This window comes from Rana temporaria, chromosome 4 (assembly GCF_905171775.1).
Source record: "Rana temporaria chromosome 4, aRanTem1.1, whole genome shotgun sequence".
Classification (NCBI taxonomy): Eukaryota; Metazoa; Chordata; class Amphibia; order Anura; family Ranidae; genus Rana; species Rana temporaria.
In genome coordinates, this window is record NC_053492.1 from 459,542,779 (window position 1) to 459,551,024 (window position 8,246).

The window sequence follows — 8,246 nt, forward strand, 5'->3', positions numbered from 1 at the left end:
AGAAACAGAGATACGACGGCGTATCAGTAGATACGCCGTCGTATCTCGTTTGTGAATCTGGCCCTCAAGCCCTGTACACACGATCGGACCAAAACCACATCGGAATTCAGACGGAATTCCATCGGAGTAAAAGAGAACGGGCTAGATTAAGCATGAATTTATGCCGGTATATCTATAGATACGCCGCGTAAATTCAAAGCTGCGCCGGCGTATCTTTTTTCTGTATTCAGAAAGCAAGATACGCCGAAATTAGGCTAAGATCCGACTGGCGTAAGTCTCTTACGTCGTCGTATCTTAGTTGCATATTTACGCTGGCCGCTAGGTGGCGATTGCGTCGATTTCAGCGTAGAACATGCAAATGCGCTGGATACGGCGATTCAGAAACGTACGTGCATTTTTTACGTTGTTTGCGTAAGGCTTTTTCCGGCGTAACATTGCTCCTGCTATATGAGGAGCAACCAATGTTAAGTACGGACGTCGGGCCAGCGTCGAATTTTGCATCATTTACGTCGTTTGCGTAAGTCGTTTCGCGAAGAGGGCTTTGCGTAAGTTACGTTCACGTCTATAGCATTGACAATTTGCGGCGTAATTTGGAGCATGCGCACTGGGATACTTTCACGGATGGCGCATGCGCCGTTTGTGAGAAACGTCATTTACGTGGGGTCATGTTTTATTTACATAAAACACGCCCACCTCTTGACAATTTGAATTCGGCGCGCTTACGCCGGCAGATTTACGCTACCCTGCCGCAACTTACAGAGCAAGTGCTTTGTGAATACTGCACTTGCCCGACTAAGTTGCGGAGGCGTAGCGTAAATAGGATACGCTACGCCCGCACAAACTTGCGTCCCCCTACGTGAATCTAGCCCAACATGTTCTCTATCTAAACTCCGATGGAATTCATTGGAATTTCCGATGACATTACTCCGATGGAATTCCCGATGGAATTACTCTGATGGGGCATACACACTGTCGGAATTTCCGATGGAAAAAGTCTGTCTGATTTTTTCCATCGGAAATTCCAATCGTATGTACGGGGCTTAACATCCACCATATCACCCTACTGCCAGACCTCCATCTATCACCTCAGAGACAATGAACAGTCATTTGCGTTGTTTTGATTTTTGTTTATTGGGGGATATAACTTGGTTGGGGGAAGGGAATATGGGATTCCCATAAAACCTATTGCTTTGCCATCATATTTAATGAACTTAGTAGAATAAGTTGAGCCTTGAAGAACTGATGAACTTTAATGCCGTGTACACACGATCATTTTTTGGCATGAAAAAAACTACGTTTTTCGGCATGTAGTTGTTTTTTCCAACTTCATCATTAAAATTACGTTGCCCACACACTATGGTTTTAAAAAAATGCTTTAGCAAAGCGCGGTGATGTACAACACGTACGACGGCACTATAAAGGGAAAGTTTCATGCGGATGACGCCACCCTTTGGGCTGCTTTAGCTGATTCCGTGTTAGTAAAAGACGATTCGCGCTTTTTTCTGTCTGTTACAGCGTGATGAATGTGCTTACTCCATTATGAACGGTAGTTTTACCAGAACGAGCGCTCCCGTCTCATAACTTGCTTCTGAGCATGCGCAGGTTTTTAACGTTGTTTTAGCCCACACACGATCATTTTTTACAACCTGAAAAACTACATTGTTTAAAACGTCGTAAAAAATGCAGCATGCTCGAAAAAAAAAATTTTGTCGTTTTTCAGAACCCGGAAAATTATGTGAAGCCCACACACCATCATTTTAAATGACATTTTTTAAAAACGTTGTTTTTTTAATGCCGAAAAATGACCGTGTGTACGCGGCATAATATTCACAGTCACTTTACAGTCACCTCCACCTCCGTGCGCAGGGCCGCTGATAGAAATCATGGGGCCCCGTACAGCATACCTGACGGGGCCCACTTCAGCTCCACCCCTGATCCCTCCTTCAGCCACACCCATGGCCCCGCCCTTGGCCCCTCCCTATGCGTTATGGCATTAGCGTCATTGGGTGGCACTGTCTGCAGCACAATATGGCATTGGCGGCATGACTGGCTGCACTGATCAGACTCCACCAGTATATACATCACTTTTAAAATGTTAGGAAACTCAAAACCCCTTTGGTGGAAAAGACTTATGGAATAGAATTATAACATTGTCCCCAGGCCTCTAACTGCCATGACCATATTAAAGCGGGGGTTCACCCGAAAAACGATACATACTGAGTGCAGGGTGGCGGGGTGCGCTATGTACTGAGTGCAGGGTGGCGGGGTGCGCTATGTACTAAGTGCAGGGTGGCGGGGTGCGCTATGTACTGAGTGCAGGGTGGCGGGGTGCGCTATGTACTGAGTGCAGGGTGGCGGGGTGCGCTATGTACTAAGTGCAGGGTGCGCTATGTACTGAGTGCAGGGTGGCAGGGTGCGCTATGTACTGAGTGTAGGGGGGAGGGGGAGAGAGGGGGAGGGGAGGGGGAGAGAGAGAGAGAGAGGGAGGGGGGAGAGAGAGAGAGGGAGAGAGAAAGAGGCGGGAGAGAGAGAAAGAGGGGGAGGGAGAGAGAGGGGGAGAGGGGGAGGGAGAGAGGGGGGAGGGCAAGAGAGGGGGAGGGGGAGGGCAAGAGAAAGGGAGGGCAAGAGAGAGGGGGAGAGGTCAGTGTGCAGTGTGGTCTATGTAGTGTGCTTTTGAAATTAACTCTTCACAGACTATGTTATGTTCTTTTTGGACTCTGCATTCGTTTTCCTTTTAATACATTTTTCATATATCATTTATTTACATTTCAAGGTATAACATTTATTTCACACATGATTTTAACCACATAGCGCTGCACTCTTTCCATGTTTTGAACACATGTGATCTATCTGACCCCCTGACACACACACTGATCCACCTGACTCCTACTTTCTGCACTACTCACATTACGCTGACCCCCACCTGACACAGACGCTGACCCCCCTGACTCCTACAGTAAGCGTCCTACTTCCTGCACTACTCACACCCCCCCCCCTCCCCACAGCTCGGTTCAAATCCGTCCTCCTTACCTCTGTCCCGACTCCCCGCCTGCGCCATCCACCTGCAGCCCGCTCCATGGTGTAAGACTGCACCTCCATCATCTATGCTCCCACCTTTTAGAACAGAGTCGCCCTGCCCCTCTGCCGCCGAGGGACACACTGCCGCCGAGGGACACAGAGCAGAGAGACAGGCGGAACGGAAGACCGCAGCTCCAGCGGCTCACACTGTGATTGTCTCCATGGTCCGTATTTCCCATCGCACTGTGATTGGGCGTATAGCGGTCATGTGTGGAGGCGGGACTTCTAGACGATCGCAGACAGGCCAGCCCCACGCCGCACATGACCCCCATACGCCCATTCACAGGGCACCGGACCCCAAACATGGCGGGTGAGATCGGGGACACAGGAAATGAAAATTAGGAGGAGGCACGGAATGTCGCCCCCCTAAAGGTCGTGCCTGGGGCCCTGTTTTCCGGGACTCTAGTCTAGTCCGCAGGACCCACTTGGAATTGCGGGAGGGTCCCGCGGAATCCAGGACGGTTGGGAGGTATGCAGTGAAACATTTTCCTTAAAGCGGGGGTTCATCCAAAAATACATTTTTAACATTACATTCAGCCGAGTTGTCCTAATGACAATCGGCTGTTTTTTTTTGTACATACCTTATTTTACCGCCGCTTCCGGGTATGTCTTCTGCGGGACTGGGCGTTCCTATCTGATTGACAGGCTTCCGACCGTCGCATACAGCGCGTCACTAGTTGCCGAAAGAAGCCAAACGTCGGTGCGGCTCTATACGGCGCCTGCGTACCGACATTCGGCTTCTTTCAGCAACTCGTCACGCGCAGTATGCCACGGTCGGAAGCCTGTCAATCAAATAGGAACGCCCAGTCCCGCAGAAGACATACGGCGGTGAAATACGGTATGTACGGGGAAAAAAAAAAACAGTCGATTGTCATTAGGACAACTCGGCTGAATGTAATGTTACAAATTTATTTTTTGGGTGAACCCCCGCTTTAAATGCTACCACTACTCAGTGATCAGACTGTCTTGTTCTCAAGGGTTTCTGCTATGTGATCTTGTACTTTCAGATAGTGGGGTAGCCAGGCCTGAAATAATAATTAGAGTGAGCCTGCAGACAGTAGATCTTGAATCCACCGCCACCCCCCCCCAAACAAGTACATTCATACCTGATTCCTGGCCCCAGGACAGAGTCACTTCCTCCTTGATCCTGAGTCCTGACTGCAGTAGTAGTGCTGCTGTGCTGTCTGTCTGCCTGGATTCGCGTCCTGAAAGTGTCACAAAACATTTTTTTTTCTTTCTGCAACCGCCGCTGCTTTTTACCTTCTCTCACTCTGAGCGCCAAGAGAGCGGAGGGAGATGAATCACTCCGCGGCGCCAGGGAAGGACAAGCTGGCCGGGACTTGATTCTGCAGACTGAGTGAGCAGAGCAGAGGAGCGGGGCGCGGGAGAAAGAAGAGATACAGTACTCTTCCGCGCCCGAATTAGAGGAAATAGTTCCTACCTGCTGCAGCCTACGAACGGAACAAGCAGGCAGGTACTGAGCCAAAAAAAAAAAACACGTAGAAAGCAGGGGGGGGGGGGGGGGGGGGGGTCTGGTTGGACGGATGACTAGCGGTCAGGGCTGTGGAGGTTTTTTTTTTTTTATAACATTAATTGGTTCTGTCGAGGCTGCCCGGGCCCCCCTGCCAGCCGGGCCCGGTACAACTGGGCCAGTTGTACTGGCCTATCAGCGGCTCTGGGGTAGTGTGCGAGTTCTTTCTAAATCCCGCGTTAACTCGCGGCAGACCTCCGCAATGTCTCCTGGGAACAATGACAAAAGCTCCCAGGAGACATTGCGGCATCGAGGAAGTGACGGAATACCCGAACACTACCTGATGAATCCATATACAGGAAGCAGCCAGTAACATAAAGGATTACTAAGGTTCGCCTGCCCCTGACAGTGACTCGAGCTGGGCATTGCCGCTTAGTGAAGGATTGGCTCGGGCGCCTCGGTTGCTCTTGGCTGCTCTAGTCCTGCAAAGGGAACTGAGTTCCTGCTGTGAAAAAAGTACAGGAACTCCGTTCCCACGCGTTCCCGCAGGACTTGAGCCCTGGTCTAGTATGAATTTTCTCTGATCAGGAACTAAAAGTGTCATTGATTGGTGGATTTGCTCTTCCGAACCAGGTATTTCTGGGGATTTCAACCACTACATTTGATTACTGGCAACCACTTACTTGCTCCTTACACTACTCTACTGCAGCAGCGGGGTCCATATTGGCCGTTTCCGGCTTGTTGTCCTGGCAACTTGCTTGTAGAACAAAAAATACCCTCCAATCACAGGGACTATAATAGTCCCTGTGATTGGAGGGTATTTATATTATTTTTACATATCCTTGCTTTGGAGGTTATTTGTCCATTGTGCCCATAATGGGCACAATGGACAAATAACCTCCAAAGCAAGGATATGTAAAAATAATATAAATTGCATCAAGTAACAAGATAAAATGGTCTAAAATAGAGAACAAAGACAGGGCTTATATGCATATACAGTATACTGCAGTAAAAAAAGGACCAACAGAAGACCTTAAACATAATTTGAAAGATGAGACATCCATGTCTGGAGGTTATTTGCCAATAATAGTCCCTGTGATTGGAGTATATTCTTTCTACTTACGCATTTTGGGATGATGACACTCTCACAGTTCCCTACCAGATATTTCTCTGTTTGTAGAGCAGAGACATCCCGGACGAGCCCCCACTAGTATTGAGCAACGTCCCATTAGAGCGGAACTTCACCCTTCCTTTCCAAATTTTCTCATCTTCGTTATAACTTATCCCCCCCAGCTATTGTTTTTTTCTTCTTCCTTTTGTTTGTATAACTTTTTATCAAAAGTTTTTTCTTCCTGAACCCTTCTCTGCTCTTCGACTAGGGCTTAGGCCAGTGATGGCGAACCTTGGCACCCCAGATGTTTTGGAACTACATTTCCCATGATGCTCACCTACACTGCAGAGTGCATGAGCATCATGTGAAATGTAGTTCCAAAACATCTGGGGTGCCAAGGTTCACCATCACTGGCCTAGGCAAATGATGTTGGCGCCCCCTGGTGCCTCTTAGGCATATGTGACAGGGATATCCTGAGAGGCGCCGGGAGCATCTATAAACTAAAGCAGGAGGGGGGGGGAATTTGCTGCGCATCATCAGGGGGTGCCTGTGCCCCCAGACAAAGATAATGAAGGTGCGAGACCCGAGTTCCAGCTATAAAGAAGAGAAGCTCAGCGGGACAACGTTGGATCCACCGGGTGGGTGAGTATCCTTCCTGTGCAGAACACTGCATCAGGTAGGCAGGGGGGAAAGATTTTTTTAGGGGGGGTAAGGTAAAGTTCTGCTTTAACCACTGAGGGACCCCTTCACGCCGCTATACGTCGGCAGAATGGCACGGCTGGTCACATCCACGTACCTGTACGTGGCCCTTTAAGCCCAGCTGTGGGGTTGCATGCGCGCGCTGCTGGCGCGCGCACGCGACCCGGTCCGAAGCTCCGTGACCGCGGGACCCGATCACCGCCAGTGTCCCGTGATCTGTCCTCCAGAGCTGAAGAAAGGGGAGAGGTGTGTGTAAACACACATTCCCTGTTCTTCGTTGTGGCAATGTCATTGATCGTCTGTTCCCTGTTATAGGGAAACACGATCAATGACGTCACACGTCCAGCCCCGCCCCCCTACAGTTAGAAACACATATGAGGTCACACTTAACCCCTTCAGCGCCCACTAGTGGTTAACTCCCAAACTGCAATTGTCATTTTCACAGTAAACAATGCATTTTTATTGTATATATTGCTGTGAAAATGACAATGGTCCCAAAAATGTGTCAAAATTGTCCGATGAGTCCGCCATAATGTCGCGGTCATGAAAAAAATCGCTGATCGCCGCCATTAGTAGTAAAAAAAAAAATATTAATAAAAATGCAATAAAACTATCTCCTATTTTGTAAACGATATACATTTTGCGCAAACCATACGATAAACGCTTATTGCGATTTTTTTTACCAAAAATAGGTAGAACAATACGTATCGGCATAAACTAAGGAAAAACATTTTTTTTTATATCTTTTTTGGGGATATTTATTATAGCAAAAAGTAAAAAATATTGGGCCATATTCTCATAAGAGTTACGACGGAGTATCTCAGGAAACTCCGTCGTATCTCTCTTTTTTGACCCGTGTATCTATGCGACTGATTCCTAGAATCATTTTCGCATAGATACGCTGTAGATCCGACAGGTGTAAGTCACTTACACTGTCTGATCTTAAATGTAATTCGCCGCCGGCCGCCAGGTGGCGTTTACGTTCAGGTCTCATTTGTTTATGCAAATGAGCCTGATACGCCGATTCCCGAACTAAATCGCGTCGCGTAACCGTCGTTTGCGTAAGGTTACCCCTGCTATATGAGGGGTAACCTTACGCCAGTCCCACGTATGCCATGTTAAGTATGGCGTCGGGTCCGCGTCGTCTTTTCCCGTCGGGTACGTCGTTTTCGTAAGTCGTTCTTGAATACGACTTTACGTCAATGACACACACGTCGGCGTCATTGACGTTTTCCGCCGAGAACTGGAGCATGCGCACTGGGCTATTTTTAGCCCGGCGCATGCGCAGTTCGATCGGAACGGGGCGCGCTTAATTTAAATATAAGCCGCCCCCTTTGAAATACACGGGGATACACCGGGCCTTTTACACTACGCCTCCTCAAACTACGGAGCAAGTGCTTGAGGAATATGGCACTTGCTCCAGTAAGTTGGGGCGGCGTAGTGTAAATTGCTTACACTATGGTCGCGGGAAAAGTACGAGAATCTGGCCCATTGTTTTTTTTTCCTCAAAATTGTCGCTCTATTTTTGTTTATAGCACAAAAAATAAAGACCGCAGAGGTGATCAAATACCACCAAAAAAATGCTCTATTTGTGGGAAAAAAAGAACGCCAATTTTGTTTGGGAGCCACGTCGCACGACCGCGCAATTGTCAGTTAAAGCGACGCAGTGCCGAATCGCAAAAACTGGCCAGGTCCTTTACCTGCATAAAGGTCCGGGTCTTAAGTGGTTAAAGACTACATATCCCATAATTCTTAGGCCCCTTTCACATTGAGGCGTTTTTCATGCGGTACAGCGCTAAAAATAGCGCTGCTATACCGCATGAAAAAATCGAAGGCTTTCACACTGAAGCGGTGCGGTAGCAGGACTGCTCCAAAAGTCCTGCTAGC